At 51.0% G+C, this 17668-nt stretch overlaps 1 long non-coding RNA gene across 6 annotated transcripts; it reads left to right on the top strand.

Moving 5' to 3' along the window:
• The first annotated feature begins 14127 nt into the window (after window positions 1-14127).
• LOC122154011 lies at window positions 14128-16487 on the top strand. 6 transcript variants are annotated; one of them, XR_006165896.1, is made up of 4 exons: window positions 14128-15470; window positions 15583-15635; window positions 15734-15796; window positions 15876-16487. It is a non-coding gene; the product is annotated as an uncharacterized LOC122154011 (long non-coding RNA). The 6 variants fall into 6 exon arrangements; XR_006165900.1 differs by having other exon boundaries at window positions 15466-15635; window positions 15886-15941; window positions 16025-16487; XR_006165898.1 differs by having other exon boundaries at window positions 15466-15635; window positions 15876-15941; window positions 16025-16487.
• Window positions 16488-17668: the final 1181 nt, after the last annotated feature.

Raw genomic sequence — 17668 nt, 5'->3', positions numbered from 1 at the left:
ACCATCACTATTTATAAGGTTTTTTCCCCTACTTCCTTAATCACGATTGCTTTTAAGGTTTTCCATCTACTTTTATCCCATTTGCTGTCTTCATTTCCTTGTCTGTATTTTTTTTAATTATTTCTTGTCTTTCCATTGGGCCATTGCTTTTTAAATGTTCTTTCTCCATCTCTTATTTTACTGTCCCTATTTTTTAATTGTTTTCCTTTATTTCCCTAATCCCTGTCACTTTTTAAATGTTGCTTTTTAAACCATGACAGTCCTTTTTGGCACCCAACTTGGGTCCTGAAGGGTTGAGAGAACAGCATATGTGATCGGAGTGTCACAAAGAACTTATTTTAAGCATTCATTATACTGGTTTAATAGCTGCTGGTCATAATGTTGGTTTATTGGCTCTCTGAGTTGTGGTGCTCATTCTTAGTCATATTTCGTAGCACCTCTCTTGCCATATATGGTCCCTGTGCTGCTGTTTATTATCCATAGGAGGTGGATTAAGGTTTTTGCTTTGTCATACTATGTAACACTGGTTTATGGCATTATAAAATTATCAGTCATGGGACTAATCCAGTATTCAGCACTGTTATCACCTCTCTACTTCTAGTGCCACCTAGCAGAAACTACTAAGAGTTATACCCTTTACCTTTTCTCCCTGGAGAGCCAACCCATGGGGGAGACACTTTCTTTCACCTTCCCCTTCTCCTCCAGGCTAACTACAATAGCATCTGAGAGTTTCAAAAATGTTCAATATCCTTGCAATGTTGAAACTAACAGTCCTATTGCTAGGAACCAGCATGTCCCTGAATGTGGTTCAGGTTTTGCTTGTGGTTAAGCAACTATTTAAGATATCACCCAGAGATCTACCCCAAGGCTGGAGAGTTAAGAGTGACAGAGTGTGTGGAATAGCATGGGCAAATGCCTAGAATGGTGCGCACCTCCAGTGTTTTGGAACTTCATCCTTGAACAAGTGCAGTATCCTGAAAAATTAGGAGAACATTTAAAAGAAGTATGCTGTCACCCCAACAATCCCAGGGAGACACAGATCACTGCAATGTGCTGGGGTCTGGCTCATGCCTACCAAGCCCTGTTCAACAGTATTCAGTACCCTCAAGGAAAATAGAAGGTCTCTGAATCTGACATTAAATTGACAAGCAGTGCAGTTACTCTAACCGTGGTGGCAGGCACTGAAGCTGAACCAGAGAACCAATCTGTGCCAGTATCAGTTGATCTTATACAAAAGAAGAAATTTACAAAGCAAATTGATTTTTTTGCATGGCATGAAGATGAACCAGGGCCATCACAAGAACAGGAGGATGAGGTAGAACCAGAGGTAATCACCCAATCCCTACACCCAAGTGAGCTGTGAGAAATGAGAAAGAATTTCAGCTATGGTCCAGGAGAGCATATTATCATCACCTGGCTTCTCCAATGTTGGGATAACAGCCAATACCTTGGAATTATAGGGTAAGGTAGCCAAGCATTTGGGATCCCCTTTAAAGAAGGGGGAATTGACAAAGAAATTGGAAAAAAGACACAATCCCTCAGCCTCTAGATGTGACTTCTGTCAGGCATAAAGGAAAGGTATCCCTTCAAGGAAGATGTATTTCAAGAAAGTGAACCACCATGGAGTGAGGTATCAAATACCTGAGGAAATTAGCTGAGTGAGAGATGGTTTATTATGACCCAATCAATGAGCAGTTACCCACAGATCCAGATAAAGTCCAACGCATGTGATTCATGGGACAAAAGTTTATTTGGAGTACACCATCACCATCATCACATGCCAATGCGTTAGCAGCAATGGACTGAAAAGACAAAAAGGGACCAACAGCGGATGAATTGGCCCAATGACTTCGGCAATACAAAGACAGTGTCTCTTCCTCTCTTGCCACAGCTGTGGAGAAACGATTCTGAGAGTTCCAGCAATTCAAAGAGGATACGTCCTACACTCCACCTGTATAGACTAGTAGCTTATCTATTAGGAGTTCGCATGCCCTGCTTAAAAGAGATAAGATAGAAGGAACACACCATGGGTACCCTGTGGGGTTTTTTTCCATGAATACAGAGAGGACATGATGAAGTAGATGGAAAACCTACTTTGGTCCTAGATGCACAGGTATGTGAGTTGCAAGGGAAAAAAATCACAAAAGGGAAGTCTTCCAAGAAAAATGCTGCTCCAGTTTTCAGCAAGCAATTCCCCAGACAGAGTAGAAGGGCTGCTCTTAGTTTGGTGCTCTCAAAGGAACTTCTAAGTAATTTTTACAAGAAGTGAGTAGTGAACACTATGACCAGGATTAGAGGGTCTCTGCCACCAGCCAGGTGGAGAAAAGGGACAACTGGATTTATTGGTCTGTGCGGATTCAATGGCCTGGCACGTTAGACCCACAGGAGTACAAGGTTCTACTAGATGTGAGTGCACAATGTACCCTAATGCCATTAAGTTATAAAGGGATAGAACCCATCTACATTTCCAGAGTTACAGAGGGGTTCCAACAGCTAACTGTACTGGAAGCTGAAGTGAGTTTTAAAGGGAATGAGTGGCAAAAGCACCCCACTGTGATTGGCTCAGGTGCTCCATGCATCCTTGGTATAGCCTACCTCAAGAGAGGGTATTTTAAGGACCCAAAGGGGTATTGGTGAGCTGTTGGCATACGATAAAACAAAAGGTGCAGTAAAAGAGCGGGTATCATCATTTCTGGTAAGAGTCGCTTTCTCCACAGAGCGCTATGCGTGTTGTAAACTTCAGGCAGAGGAGAAAATTCCCCTCTGCTCCTCTGGCTGACTTTATACCTGTGGGGGTTTGGCTCCGCCCATTTCCCAGGGGATTGTGGGCAGGCTGGTGGGCGGGGCCCGTGGTATATGAGCCCCCCACCGCCGCTCGTCAGGGAGCTCATTTCACTTCTGGGTTTCTCAGGTGTCAGTGCTCTCTCAGTCCTTTCAGTCAGTGGCAGCTTCTGAGCCATCTAAGCTTGTGAGACAGATGTGTTTTGATCTCTAGAGGAACAGAGTCATTTGAGGTAAGATTTTCTTGACCGTTCAAGGTTCAGCATCATATATAGGAGATAGAATGTTTATATGTAGCTTGCCTTTTTCATTTATTTATTTATTTATTTATTTATTAACTTTACATTAGTAATTATATTTGGGAGGGCAAGATAGTTTAATAAAGTGTATTGCTTAATTTTAATTCTAGGAAGGAGCACGGATCCTTCACTGGCAATTGAGGAGAAGAGGATTTTTTACGGTTTTGAGACGGGGTGAGAGGAAATCTACGTTGCTTTTCTGGAGGAGGAGGGTGTTGCAGATGAGGTGCACATCAACCGATAAGGTCCTTATGGCTCACCCTGTTTTTGTGCAGATGGCAAAGAGGAAACTAGCAACTGTGGGAATAACCTGGTTACCCAGGGCGTTGTTTTTTCAAGGATGGATTCAGATTCCTGGCACTGTAAAAGATAAGTTGAGGGACCGGTGCTTGGGAGAAGGCTCTGGGGGGCAGTGGCAGTCCAAGGTTGGGAATTGCAGGGAGAAGTTTTAAAGTTAATTTATGGGAGAGGGCTGTCCAGGAACAGTGCTCTTTGGGCAGCTGAAGCGGGGGTGGAAGGGGTTTTTTTTCAGCACGAGGTTAGCATGTGCCAGGCTGCACAGTTCCGGCCCGTGGCTGTTGTCGTGTAGTTTGTGTTGTCTGTCTCGTGCATCTTTAGACCTTTCTTGGGTCTCGACGTCCTCGTGGCTCTTTGAGCTCAAGGAGCACAGTAGTTGCCTCGGACATCTTCCCTTGGGCCCGGAACACCCATCCTCATTGGCACGGTGCCAACCGGGCAGTTCTTGTTTTTGCTTTACTAGCCCAAAGCGTGGCTAGGTCTCGGAAGATTCCGGTCAGGCTGCGTTTGCAGTGTCGTTCCGGGCTGCGTTAGCATCTCTGATCTAGAGTGATCCATTTTCACAAATATCTTTTCTGGGAGTTCTTCCCGGCATCTTGACGTTCTTAGGTCTTGAAGCGACATTAGTTGCGCATGCCTTATCCCTGTGGAGGCTATAAGGTTTTCTCTCAGGCCACAACACTTGACTCTTCTCGGCCTGCCGTCCATTCTTCCTCACGGCCCCGTAGGTCGTCTTGTCCGAGAGCATCTCCGATCAGAGTCGTTCCTCTTAAAGAGCTTATTTTATGTCTCTCGTCTTGTTTGTGTGCCGTGTTGGTCTGTGCGTGTTTGTCGGAGCTGCTCTGCCTGGGTGCGTAGATGTGACAGTCAGCCAAAGAAGTACAGTAAGGTTCTATGTCAATAATCCTAGAGTTTGTAGGGAAAGGGCGTACCGTCCATTTCAGAGCAACTAGTTACGTAGCCAACAGGCAAGGAGAGTTCTTTCTGTAGCGCTACGCAGACACGCAGGGGATGAGCAGAGTTTTATTGACACCAGGCTGTAGAGAGAATTGGGGTGGTATACCTAAATGAAAATGGGATCTCTGGAACTGTTAACCTATCGCTCCACATCTAGGTGACTCATTCAATATCGCTTTTGCAGATGAAGAGGGATGACTCGCTCACCTAACGGCAACAGAGGAGATGAACAGAGCGGTTTAAGAAGGTGGGTTGGCGTGCAGCGTCGGGGGAAGATGTGACCGGTGGCTATATGACTAGCCGATAGGTGCGTTTTACTCGGAAGGCGCAAAGCGTCGAGCAACGCAAAGTTTTGGCACCGGAGGGGATGTGGGCCAAGAGCGCTGTGGGAGGGGCCAAGAGCGGGGGGCGGGAGCAAATGGGCTTTGGACGGGGACAAGAGCGGAGGGGGAGAGACCAAGCAGGCTGTAGGCGGGGCAAAATAGGCTGTGGGCAGGACCAATGCAGAGGGGGCGGGGTTTGACCCCCACCCCATAGAATCTCTGCCACATAGTGACCCACAAGCCCACCCCATAGGGCTCCCTGCCACATAGTGAGCCACTGGCCCACCCCATAGATTCCCCTGCCACATAGTGAGCCACAGGCCCACCCCATTGACCCCCCTGCCACATAGTGAGCCACTGGCCCACCCCATTGACCCCCCTGCCACATAGTGAGCTACTGGCCCACCCCATTGATCCCCCTGCAAAATAGTGAGCCAGTGGCCCACCCCATAGATCCCCCTGCCACATACTGAGCCACTGGCCCACCCCACAGACGCCCCTGCCAAATAGTGAGCCACTGGCCCACCCCAGACATCCCCCTGCCACATAGTGATCCACTTACCCACCCCATAGACCCCCCTGCCACATAGTGAGGCAATGGCCCACCCCATTGACCCCCCTGCCACATAGTGAGCCACTGGCCCACACCAGACATCCCCCCTGCCACATAGTGAGCCACTGGAAAACACCATTAACCCCCCTGACACATAGTGAAACACTGGCCCGCCCCATTGACCCACCTGCCACATAGTGAGCCACTGGCCCACCCCATTGACCCCCCTGTCACATAGTGAGCCACTGGCCCACCCCAGAGAACGCCCTGCCACATAGTGAGCCACTGGCCCACCCCATTGACGCCCCTGCCAAATCGTGAGCCACTGGCCCACCGCATAGAACTCCCTACCAAACAGTGAGCCACTGGCCCACCCCGTAGAACCCCTCTTGGCTCCTCCCACACTGCTCTTGGCCCCTCCTATACCATTCTTGGCCCCTCCCACACCCCCATTGGCCCACCCCATACTGCCACTGGCCCCTCCCACAGCACCCTTGGCCCTGCCAGCACACCTCTTGGACCTCCCCATACTGCTCTTGGCCCCACCCTCACCCCTCTTGGCGCCCCCCTCACCCCTCTTGGCCCCTCTCACACCACTCTTGGCCCCCCATACCACCACTGGCCCCACCCACAGACCCCTTGGCACTGCCCAAAGCCCCCTTGGCCCCGCCCCCTCGGCCATTGGCCTCGGCCGTTGGCCCTGCCCCATTCGGCTGTTGGCCCAGCCCCCCTTCGTCTTTTGGCCCTGCCCCCTTGTCCTTTGGCCACACACCCCCGGCTTTTGGCCTTAGCCCTTGGCCCCGCCCACAGCCCCTTTGACCATGCCCATACCACTGTTGCCCCCACCCCCCCTGCTCTTGGCCCCTCCCACACTGCTCTTGATACCTCCCATACCGCTCTTGGCCCATCCCACACCCCTTTTGGACTATCCCACACTGCTCTTGGCGCCTCCCACGCCCCTCTTGGCCCCCCCTATACCGCTCTTAGCCCCTCCCACACTGCTGTTGACCCCTCTCACACCTCTTTTGGCCCCTCCCACACCCCTCTTGGCCTACCCCATACTGCTCTTGGCCCCTCCCACACTGCTCTTGACCCCCACACTGCTCTCGGCCTCTCCCATACCCCTCTTGGCCCCTCCCACACCCCCATTGCCCCCCCCCCCCCCCCTACTGCCACTGGCCCCTCCCACAGCACACTTGGCCCTGCCAGCACCCCTCTTGGACCCTCCCATACTGCCCTTGACCCCTCTCACACCCCTCTTGGCCCCCCCCCCCCCACCGCTCTTGGCCCCTTCCACACTGCTGTTGACCCCTCCCACACCGCTCTTGGCCATCCCGCATCGCTCTTGGCCCTCCCCATACTGCTCTTGGCCTCTCCCACACTGCTGTTGACCCCTACCACACCTCTCTTGACCCCTCTCACACCCCTCTTGGCCCCTCCCACACTGCTCTTGACCCCTCCCACACCCCCATTGGCCCCCCCATACCACCTCTGACCCTGCCCACACCCCTTTTGGCCCCTCCCACACTGCTCTTGGCCCCTCCCACACCCCTCAGCCCCCCATACTGCTCCTGGCCCCTACCACACTGATCTTGGCCCCTCCCACAACCCTCCTGACCCCTCCCACACTGCTCTTGGCCCCTCCCACACCCCTATTGGCCCCCCCATACTGCTCTTGGCCCCTACCACACTACTCTTGGTCCCTCCCAAACTGCTCAGTGCAGCATGGTATTTTGGTGAAACAGTGCTGTACAGTGACGATAATACCTCCTAGTGCTTTCTGTGAGAAGTTTTCGCTGTAGGCTTAAAACGCTGTTCTGGCTATGCAAATTTTAGGGGGGCTGGCTGGGGTTCAGGTGACACCGACAGGGTGCAGGGCATCTGGTTGCTGTCAGGGGGTACAGTTGGCATGCGGGGTGCTCAGAGTTAGCACACCAGGGCCAAGAGGACTACAGAGGTCTCGGTGTATAGAGGGTAAGTTTGGTGTGCCGGGCATCTTGTTGGGCTGCAGGGGGGCTGGTTGAGGTGCACGGGCTCCAGAAGAGGCATAGGGGTTCTCGGTGAGGTTCAGGGGGTGTAGTTGGCCATCTGGGGACCCAGAGATGGTCCAGGGGGGCCAAGTAGTGAGCTCGGGGTCCAGTGGCTTGCAGACTCGCCAGGCAAAGTCTAGGAGGTGTGGTTGTGCTCTAGAGGGCCTCGTCGGTGTGCAGAGCAGCCCAGCAAGGTGCACAGGGTCTGGCTGGTGTGCAGGGGGCCCAGACATCTACGTGGCGAAGAGCACACCTTTAACTTCTTTCCCCAATCCTTCTCTAATGTTAAAACCGTAGGGTCTCTCGGAATCATACATCATCCTTTTGCCATTCCGGATGATGTAGCCACAAAAAGAAAAATCAACGTAAGGCACTTCCTCCCATTTCCCTTCCCTCCAACAAAACAACATCGACAGTATATAGCGTTAAGCTGTAAGGTCCGTTCTTTGGCCACTTCTCTCCATCTTCTAAAATGTACAGTGGCCACCAACAATTACAATAGTCAATTAATTTTTTCCCAGCTAAGGGGTTCGCTTCCCACGTCCCTCCAATATTTTAATATACATTCCAGAGATGACTTTTTGAAAAGACCGCTCTCAGACCCCTTAGACCAGTCGGAACCCACATTAAACAAAATAAACAATTACATACACAAAACTATGACACCGCCTAACAGACTAAACAAGGCTCTTATACAAGATAATAATTAGACATGTACATTGGCCAATGCGCCGCGATATCCTAGCCTGCACCTTACGTGCGATCGAGGCTTCCTTCTGACCCCAGGCAACACTCCGGGTACGTCACCGTAATAACGTGTAATCTTGCCTTTCTTCCTGGGTTTCCCTTAATAACAGAGTCCTGTGAGAATTTCTTGCGTCCAGTCTTACGGACAGGCTTTTCCAGTCTGTGTTACCTTTGGTAATGCCTGAAAAAAAACACAAACCAACCAACAAACCAACCAAAACAACCAAAAAAAACCCACCACCAGGGCTCTTACTCCAAACTCACCAGATCAGGGGCTCAGAGGATCTCCCCGAAAAACACTTAGGCGACGCCAGAGTCTTCACAATCCCGTGGGTTCGTCAAGTTTCCAAGGCAGCATCCCTTCCGGGTCGCCAAAATTCTCTACTGAAATCGGCAACGAACCCTCCTTAACGCCAGGTTTAGCGTTAACGCATGGGGATTACTTTATCTGGCCGGGTACGCGAGGGAATCGTTCTGCCTAACTCGCCTGTCGTACATTACCAAAGCCAAAGCTCATATCATCCCGTTATGTGCCTATTCGTTAACTCATTATCATCGTTATCTAACTATTACCTGTGCGATTTAGGTCCCTGAGGGGCTTCCACGGAGGTCCTCGGCGGTGTATAGCAGTTTCTGGAGAGGATCCTTTCTTGAACTTTGTCTAGGTTTTAGAATCGGCCTTTCTTCGGTTTACGTCTGCACGTTCTTACATCCCGCCTGCCTTCAGCTAGTTTGTTCTTTTTCAGAGGGCCTTGACATTGAAGGACGAGGGCTTCCGATTACGAGTCTCTCAATTTGACACGGAGCCTCTCCACATACGCGTTTCCGGGGAGGCGTTTATCACGCTCACTTAGCCGAAGGATCTCCATGTGACAGATGACACGTCATAGGCGTTTGACCGATCGCTTAAGTTTTTACGCTACGCTAAGCAATTTTTTTTGCTTGGCCATTTTGCAACAGCGGTGTTTCGGTTTGCCATCGGTATTTTTAAATTCTTTTGTCTCTTCATCCCTGGGCTTTTACAATTGGCTCGTATCTCGGTCACCGCATTTGTTTTTAAATTATTTTGTCTCAGTTTTCCTCGTTGCTGACCTCTAAAATTTTATTTCTACATCTCCCCTGTAATTTGCCATCAAAATATCTTATTTATTTCATTATTTCTTTATTAACCATTGCTTTTAATGTACCCTGTCTTCCTGTATTCCATTCGCGTTTTTTTCAAATTATTTTTTGTCCTTTGTTTGTCTCCACGCCCACGTTCCCTCTGCTCCCCAGAGCCCTCTCATTCTTGTCACGACGTCTCTTGAGACAATCCTCGTATCTGAAAGCACCGTTTGAGCTCCATGGCTCTCAGCGTACATCTCTTACGCAGACAGATCCCTTCCTCGGGCTTTGTCCACACCCCAGAACCGTCTTACTTAATCACCGCCATTTCGGATGCATCCGTTTGGTCGGTCGTCCCCCGAGAACATCCGTACGTTGCGGGGATGCCTTCCCTAGTTAAGCATCCCGTGCGAGAGCTGTCTTTTATGTTTGGCTCTTCTCCCGATGTCACCGTGCCTCCCAAGGCCATCCTCGTGCTCCGCCGCCCTTTATCGGCTCTGCTGTCGAAGTACCGAGGCCTGAACGACAGGTCTCGAGCCAAAGTCACCCTCTAGATGAATCTCACGACCAAACGTGTTATATAATGACCGTATCCAATCATTAGTGAAATACATAGCTTGGATAGAACATCTCATTATCGAGATAAGTAGCTTAGATAAAACAATACATGAATATACCGACATTTCCTAGTTTAGGAGCCAATTATTGAGGTTGATTACACAAACTCCCTCGGATCCTCTTATGTTGACATTTCCTAGTTTAGAAGCCCATTATCGAGGTTGAATATGCAAACTCCCTCGGTTCGTCCTCGAGCCTAGGCCAGGCTCCGGAAAGAATCCCAAAGGAGGATGACGAGGCGACTCAATCCACCTGATGTCTTGCGTGCATTTTGTCAGTTCTACACGTTTACAGATTTGTTTGTTAACCCATCTAAAACTGGAACCCTCGCTCAGCAAAGACAGAGACCTTGTCCACAAGCGGACGCACTGTGCAGGACTCGCCAGTTTCCGGGAAAGTCTCTCCAATCCTTCGTCGTGATGGGGCTCCCCGGCTGAAGCATGGATCCAGGCGATGGTAAAGCACAAGGACAATCGGTGATGTATCTTTCTTAATCACTATGACTCATCTGGTATAGTAAGGACTGGACACATCGCCTTATTTTTTAAGCACCTCGTTTCTTACCTATCGCTTATTACCTCGAGACAGCCAGCCAAATAAGCCTATCTCTTTAGCTCAGCTTTTGCGCCCTTTGCGTTAACCCCATCGATTGGCAAAACGGCGGCGCGCTTTGTGCCCTCCACGTGCCAAGAGGACCTTTCCCGACGCTATAGTTTGTCTGCAGAAAGTTCACGTCTTCCTCTACGGTAGCTAGGACACGTCTGCTCCATCCCCGGTGCTCAGAGAGCACGCGTAGTCCATTCATATCCCCTCCAGACTTCCCAGAGGAGGGATTCTCGTAGGATCTACCCTCACTTTGTCATTTAGTTCTATCCACAGCATAATTCCAGTAGAAGCTAGCTAGCGTGTGCAGTCTCGGTAGAAACGAAGCGTAACCCTATAGCATTTTGGTTGTTTTCTTGGAAACTAAAGCACATCATTGTCGATAAGAGTATCGTTATTGCCTTTATTCAACACTTTTGTTACAGAGCCTAATCAAATACCCATCTTTTTCTACGTATACACTGGAAAAATTAAGCAGAACTCCCTACCGGGTCGCATCGCCGACACAACAGGCCCGGTAAAAGAGTGGGTATTGTCATTTCTGGTAAGAGTCGCTTTCTCCACAGAGCGCTATGCGTGTTGTAAACTTCAGGCAGAGGAGAAAATTCCCCTCTGCTCCTCTGGCTGACTTTATACCTGTGGGGGTTTGGCTCCGCCCATTTCCCAGGGGATTGTGGGCAGGCAGGTGGGCGGGGCCCATGGTATATGAGCCCCCCCCCACCGCTGTTTGTCAGGGAGTTCATTTCACTTCTGGGTTTCTCAGGTGTTAGTGCTCTCTCAGTCCTTTCAGGCAGTAGCAGCTTCTGAGCCATTTAAGCTTGTGAGACAGATGTGTTTTGATCTCTAGAGGAACAGAGTCATTTGAGGTAAGATTTTCTTGACCGTTCAAGGTTCAGCATCGTATATAGGAGATAGAATGTTTATATGTAGCATGCTTTTTTAATTTTTTTTTTTTTTTTTTTTTTTTTTTTTTTTTACTTTACATTAGTAATTTTGTTTGGGAGGGCAAGATAGTTTAATAAGATAGTTTCACCTTTGGGATCATCTGAGCATCTGAAAGCAGCCGGGAAGTAGCAAGGCCAAGCACGGGGTTGGTGACTTCTCACAAGCGCAACGGTAACTTTGTCTCTCGGTAAGTTAGGTACCACAAGCGTCAACGGCTGCAGCATCTGACTCCAAAATGAGCAGGTGAGCGGAACACCGCAATGCTTCTTAGACGGGGGCGGGTTGTCGAAGAGGTAAGCGGGGAGCAGCGTGATACTGACCGGCAGTTGTGCACTTCTGTGCTATTTTGCAGGCGATAAAGTAATCTGGCCACTGCAGGAACATGCTACCTAGATGCTGTGCTGTTTTTGTCGAGGATGGAATCGGAGCTCCGGTCTTCTGAAAGCTAAGTCGAGGGAACGGGGCCGAGAGGAGGGGACGAGGTTGGGAATTGCAGGGAAGTGTTTGAAAGTTAGCATAGGGGAGAAGGCTGTACAGGAGCAGGGCCCTACAGTCAGGTAAAGGGAACAGATTACTTTTTCCCTCGATTTTAGCGTATCCCGGGCAGGGCAGTTCCAGGCTCTGTGTGTGTCATCGTGTAGTTTGTTCCTTCTGTCTGCCGTGTCTTTGCCCTTCCTCGGCTCTAAATGTCCTCGCGTCTCTTTGGGCTCGCAGAGCACAGCACGTGCCTGAGGCACCATCCGTAGGGTATCGAACGCCCATCTTCATCAGCACGCTGCCGATCGGGTGCTTTTTATTCTTGCGTTATAAGCTTGAAGCGTGGGTAGGTCTTGGAAGTTTCCGGTCGGGAGGCTTTCGCGCAGCATCGTCGCAGGCTCTGGCGTCAGCTCTGCAATTCAGGCATCCGTTGTTCCTGCCGGTGACTTCTTTCCCGTATCCTGACATTCTTAGGTCTTGAAGCCCATCTTCTTGCATACCCATCGTCTCCGTTTTGATAGTAGCTTCTCGTAAGGGGCCGTTCCACTTGGTGCTTCTCGCGGGCTGCCATACAGCCTCCTCACGTCACCATCGTGGCCCTCCGAGTCATCTCGCCTTATGGCATAGCCTTCTGGGTGTCCTTATCGCTTAGTGTTCAGTCATCTTTGAATCGTGTCATTTGTAGTATTTTGTGTGTGTCTGTGTGGCTTGGAGCTGCTCTGCCTGGGGGTGTAGAGTCTCAGGGATAGGTGGAACAGAGTTCACGGGCATACTGTATGGGTTTGTTTTAAATAAGAAAACAAATCCTCCAACTGGGCGACATCTTTGTCTCCCCGGTGGGGTTTACTTTCACCCAGTCGCAGATGCTCTCTGAGGGTGACGGTCACGGTCAGCGTCTGGGTGAAGGTCAGGTTTGGGCCAGGATTTCCTCAGGCTAGGCGCTCGAGTCCCCCAGGAACAGTATTCAGGGGGTGACTGCCCCTCGTGACAGTTGGGTGGAAGGATGGGCCGGTGGAGAGTGGGGGTTTGTTTTGGCGGTAGGTGGAATAGCGGCATGTTTAGAATGTGTCTAGCTGTGTAAGAGCATTTGTCGTCTCTTTTCTTGCAGGATGTAGGCGGGGCTCAATTTGACTACGTAGACTGGATTTAATGAAAACCTCTGTCAGGGGAATAAACTTCTGTTTTCCCTGTCTCCTGGCTGGGTAGTCTTTCCCTGGTCCCGGCCGGTGTGCAGTGCAAGGATCGTTATCTGGATTTGGGTGCAGGTCAGGCTCAGGCTGGAGTTTTTTCAGGCAGGATGATTTTTTGAGGCTCCCATACCTGGTGTTTCTGAGGATCACGGAGGGTGATGGCTTGTGGCGGTTTTGGTGGTAGGGTGGCCGACGGGGAGAGCAGGTGGTGGTTTGAGTGGTAGCTGGCTGTGTGGTGTTTAAAATGTGTGTAGCAGTAGCCTGAATGGTTGATGTTTTGTTTTTTCCTTACGGGCTGTAGGTTGTGTAGCTTTGTTTAGAGGCAGTAGACAGACAAAATAGAAATTAAAAAAAAAAAAAACAAAACAAAAAACAAACCAAAAAACAAAGAAAAAAAAAAACACACAAAACCAAAAATCCAAAAAAACCCAAAACAGCTGGGGGACAAAAAATTTTTTCTTTTCCTGTCCCCTGGCTGGGTTTTTACTCCCCGGTCCCGGCCGGTCTGCGAGGCGACTGTTGTCGCCTATGTTTGGGCGCAGGTCTGTCTCAGGCTGGCGTTTTTAAGGCAGTGAAACAAAAAAGGGCCAAACAATCGGCCTCAAACCGAGGTTGACTTCTGAGTGAATCCCCCGACCAGCAACCAGCATCTTATCAGCGTGAAAATGCACCCCTGGGAACCATCCCTGGGAACAATCAGTAAACGACAGGAAGTAACTCTAAATCCCAAATGTACAGAAAAAGAGTAACTCCTCAGACATGCCCGGATCCTGGCCAGATCTGGACGTGCCCGAGTGAGGCATATCAACCTCCCAGATATCTCCTGTGCATTTTGTATAGACTTGCTTGTTAAACTGTATAAAAGCCGGACCCTCTCGCAGCAAAGACGGAGACCTTACCTACGAGTGGACGCACTGCGTGGGACTTCCCAATTGCCGGGAAAGGCTCTCCGACCCTTCGCTGTGACGGGGCTCCCCAGCTGATGCACGGAGCTGGATGATGGTCAAGTAGGAAGGCAATTGGTGATGTATCTTTCTTAATCGCTAGAGCTAGCTTTATGTAGTAATGACTAGATGCGTTACCTCGCCTATTCTTTCTGCTGCTTTAAACCAAAATAAAATAAGCCTATTTCTTTAGCTTGGTGATGTGTCCTTTGTGTTAAGCCCGTCGATTGGCAAAACAGGCAGGCAGAAATTTTTTTGTGTGGCCTCCCCGGGAACAGCCGGTTGTGTTTTCTCCCGTTTGTTTTTTCTTGCAGGTGAAGAGGAAGGCGTCAACTGCAGGAAGGTGCTAGTTAGTTGCCGCGCTGCTTTTGTCGAGGATGGAATCGGACCTCCGGCCCTCTGAAAGCCGAGGCGAGCGAACGGGGCCGAGAGGAGGGGCCGAGGTTGGGAATTGCAGGGAAGCGTTTGAAAGTTAGCACGGGGGAGAAGGCTGTACAGGAGCAGGGCCCTACGGTCAGGTAAAGGGAACGGATTACTTTTTCCCTCGCTGTTAGCGTGTCCCGGGCAGGGCAGTTCCAGCCTCTGCGTGTGTCATCGTGTAGTTTGTTTCTTCTGTCTGCCGTGTCTTTGCCCTTCCTCGGCTCTAAATGTCCTCGCGTCTCTTTGGGCTCGAGGAGCACGGCACGCGTCTCAGGGGCCATCCCTAGGGTATCGAACGCCCATCTTCATCGGCACGCTGCCGATCGGGTGCTTTTTTATTCTTGCGTTATCAGCTTAAAGCGTGGGTAGGTCTTGGAAGTTTCCGGTCGGGAGTCTTTCGCGCAGCATCGTCGCCGGCTGCGGCATCAGCTCTGCTCCTTAGGCATCCATTTTCACGGACTGTGACGTATCCCCTGCATCCCTCCATCCTAGGATTCGGACTCCTACTTCTCGTCCGCCGTCTCGGTTTTGACGGTAGCTTCTTATAACGGGCCATAACGCGTGACTCTTTCTGGGGCTGCCATATAGCCTCCTCGCCTCCCAGTTGTTGCCCTCTAGGTCTTCTCGCCTGACATGGTATCTTGTCTGAGAGTCCTTATCGCTTAGAGTTTATCTTGGAATCAAACCTTTTGTAGCGTTTAGCGTTAGTGTATGCGTGTGCCTGTTTGGCTCAGAGCTGCCCTGCCTGGGGGGTGTAGAGTCAGGAGTAAGTAGAACGGCAGTAGAAGTCAACGGTTTAAATGCTGATACGCTTAGACCGCCTAGGCGACAGACGTACGGTCACCTCACAGTAGCCACCACAGGCTGTGCGGACGGTCATTTCTAGAGCGTTTTATGGCGACTGTTGGAGCGGTGTGGGAGCAGCTGTCCAGCAGTAGCAAATTAGATGGAATCTCAAAGGCGTTAAGGCTCGTAGGTGTGGGAGCGTACTCTCTGGGGGGAGGCGCGTGGTTTTCTTTTTAACAACAGGCTGTAGTTGGATGCCAGCTAGTATCCCGAGCTGGAAGTGACACCTCCGGATTTGTTAAGCATCCGGGTGACTCGCATGACTGTTTTGACATGCGGATGGATGAGATGCGCACCAAAGAGTGACGAGGGAGGTGAGCGGAGGGCCGTGAGAAGGTGGGTCACTGAGCGGTGCGGGAGGGAAGATGGCACCGGTGCTATCTGAGGGGATGATAGCGGTGTGTGGTGTGTTTTGTGGTGTTTTTTGTCTGTTGTTTTTGTTTTTTAGATGGAGAGCCGCAAGCAAAGTAGGATTTTGGCACCGGAGGCAGCTTGGGCAAGGTGAGCCACGACTAGGGGGGGTTAAAGTAGCAGCTCTTATTTTAGGCATCAAATTGTCGGTGAAAGTAGAAGCATCCCTTGTGGTACGTGTGTTACAGGTGGCACACGAGCCTTGACGTGACAACTGGAAACAGCAGCGGCAGGGCAGGTGAAGGGCCGAGGTAAGGGAGCGGGAGATGGGAATCCGTGCGGGCAGACCCCAGTTTCAGGCGGTAACTCGGCACCTGTCTTTTCCTTGAGTTTTTTGCAGGTGCAGCAGATGGCCGCGGAGGGGCCGAGCCGCACGCAGACCGACAGTCTGAGAAGGTGAGGCAGTTGTCAGCCAGGTCGGTGTCTAATACGGAAGTATCGTAGGACCGCTCCGTTGAGCGCTCGCCTTGTTTTTGCAGGTGCTTTGGGAGCTGCCTTTGGGATCGGATGAGCGTTTGAAGCGAGCCGGGGTAGTCGCAAGGAGGATCGTGGGTGACTCGTTAGAAGCGCAAGGGTAACTTTGTCTCTCGGTATCTTAGGTAACGCCGGCGACGACGGCTGCAGCATCTGACTCTGCAAAGAGCCGGTGAGCGGAACCCCGCGACGCTTCCGAGTACAGGGCGGTGTCGTGGAAGAGGTAGGCACGGAGCAGCGCGATGCCAACGGCCGGTTGTGTTTTCTCCCGTTCGTGTTTTCTTGCAGGTGAAGAGGAAGGCGTCAACTGCAGGAACGTGCTAGTTAGTTGCCGCGCTGCTTTTGTCGAGGGTGGAATCGGACCTCCGGCCCTGTGAAAGCTAAGTCGACCGAACGTGGCCGAGAGGAGGGGCCGAGGTTGGGAATTGCAGGGAAGCGTTTGAAAGTTAGCACGGGGGAGAAGGCTGTACAGGAGCAGGGGCCCTACGGTCAGGTAAAGGGAACGGATTACTTTTTCCCTCGCTGTTAGTGTGTCCCGGGCAGGGCAGTTCCAGCCTCTGTGTGTGACAACATGTAGTTTGTTTCTTCTGTCTGCCGTGTCTTTGCCCTTCCTCGGCTCTAAATGTCCTCGCGTCTCTTTGGGCTCGAGGAGCACGGCACGTGCCTGAGGCGCCATCCGTAGGGTATCGAACGCCCATCTTCATCGGCACGCTGCCGATCGGGTGCTTTTTATTCTTGCGTTATCAGCTTGAAGCGTGGGTAGGTCTTGGAAGTTTCCGGTCGGGAGGCTTTCGCGCAGCATCGTCGCAGGCTCTGGCGTCAGCTCTGCAATTCAGGCATCCGTTGTTCCTGCCGGTGACTTCTTTCCCGTATCCTGACATTCTTAGGTCTTGAAGCCCATCTTCTTGCATACCCATCGTCTCCGTTTTGATAGGTAGCTTCTCGTAAGGGGCCGTTCCACTTGGTGCTTCTCGCGGGCTGCCATACAGCCTCCTCACGTGACCATCGTGGCCCTCCGAGTCATCTCGCCTTATGGCATAGCCTTCTGGGTGTCCTTATCGCTTAGTGTTCAGTCATCTTTGAATCGTGTCATTTGTAGTATTTTGTGTGTGTCTGTGTGGCTCGGAGCTGCTCTGCCTGGGGGTGTGGAGTCTCAGGGATAGGTGGAACAGAGTTCACGGGCATACCGTATGGGTTTGTTTTAAATAAGAAAACAAACCCTCCAACTGGGCGACATCTTTGTCTCCCCGGTGGGGTTTATTTTCACCCAGTCGCAGATGCTCTCTGAGGGTGACGGTCACAGTCGGCGTCTGGGTGAAGGTCAGGTTTGGGCCGGAATTTCCTCAGGCTAGGCGCTCGAGTCCCCCAGGAACAGTATTCAGGGGGTGACTGTCCCTCGTGACAGTTGGGCGGAAGGATGGGCCGGTGGAGAGTGGGGGTTGGTTTTGGCGGTAGGTGGAATAGCGACATGTTTAGAATGTGTCTAGCTGTGTAAGAGCATTTGTCTCTTTTCTTGCAGGATGTAGGCGGGGCTCAATTTGACTACGTAGACTGGATTTAATGAAGACCTCTGTCAGGGGAATAACTTCTGTTTTCCCTGTCTCCTGGCTCGGTATCTTTCCCTGGTCCCGGCCGTGTGCGATGCAAGG

This window comes from Tyto alba, unplaced genomic scaffold (genome assembly GCF_018691265.1).
Source record: "Tyto alba isolate M040663 unplaced genomic scaffold, T.alba_DEE_v4.0 Super-Scaffold_29, whole genome shotgun sequence".
Taxonomy (NCBI): Eukaryota; Metazoa; Chordata; class Aves; order Strigiformes; family Tytonidae; genus Tyto; species Tyto alba.
The sequence above is the reverse complement of the archived record's forward strand: the minus strand, read 5'-3'. Positions and strand labels throughout refer to the sequence as shown.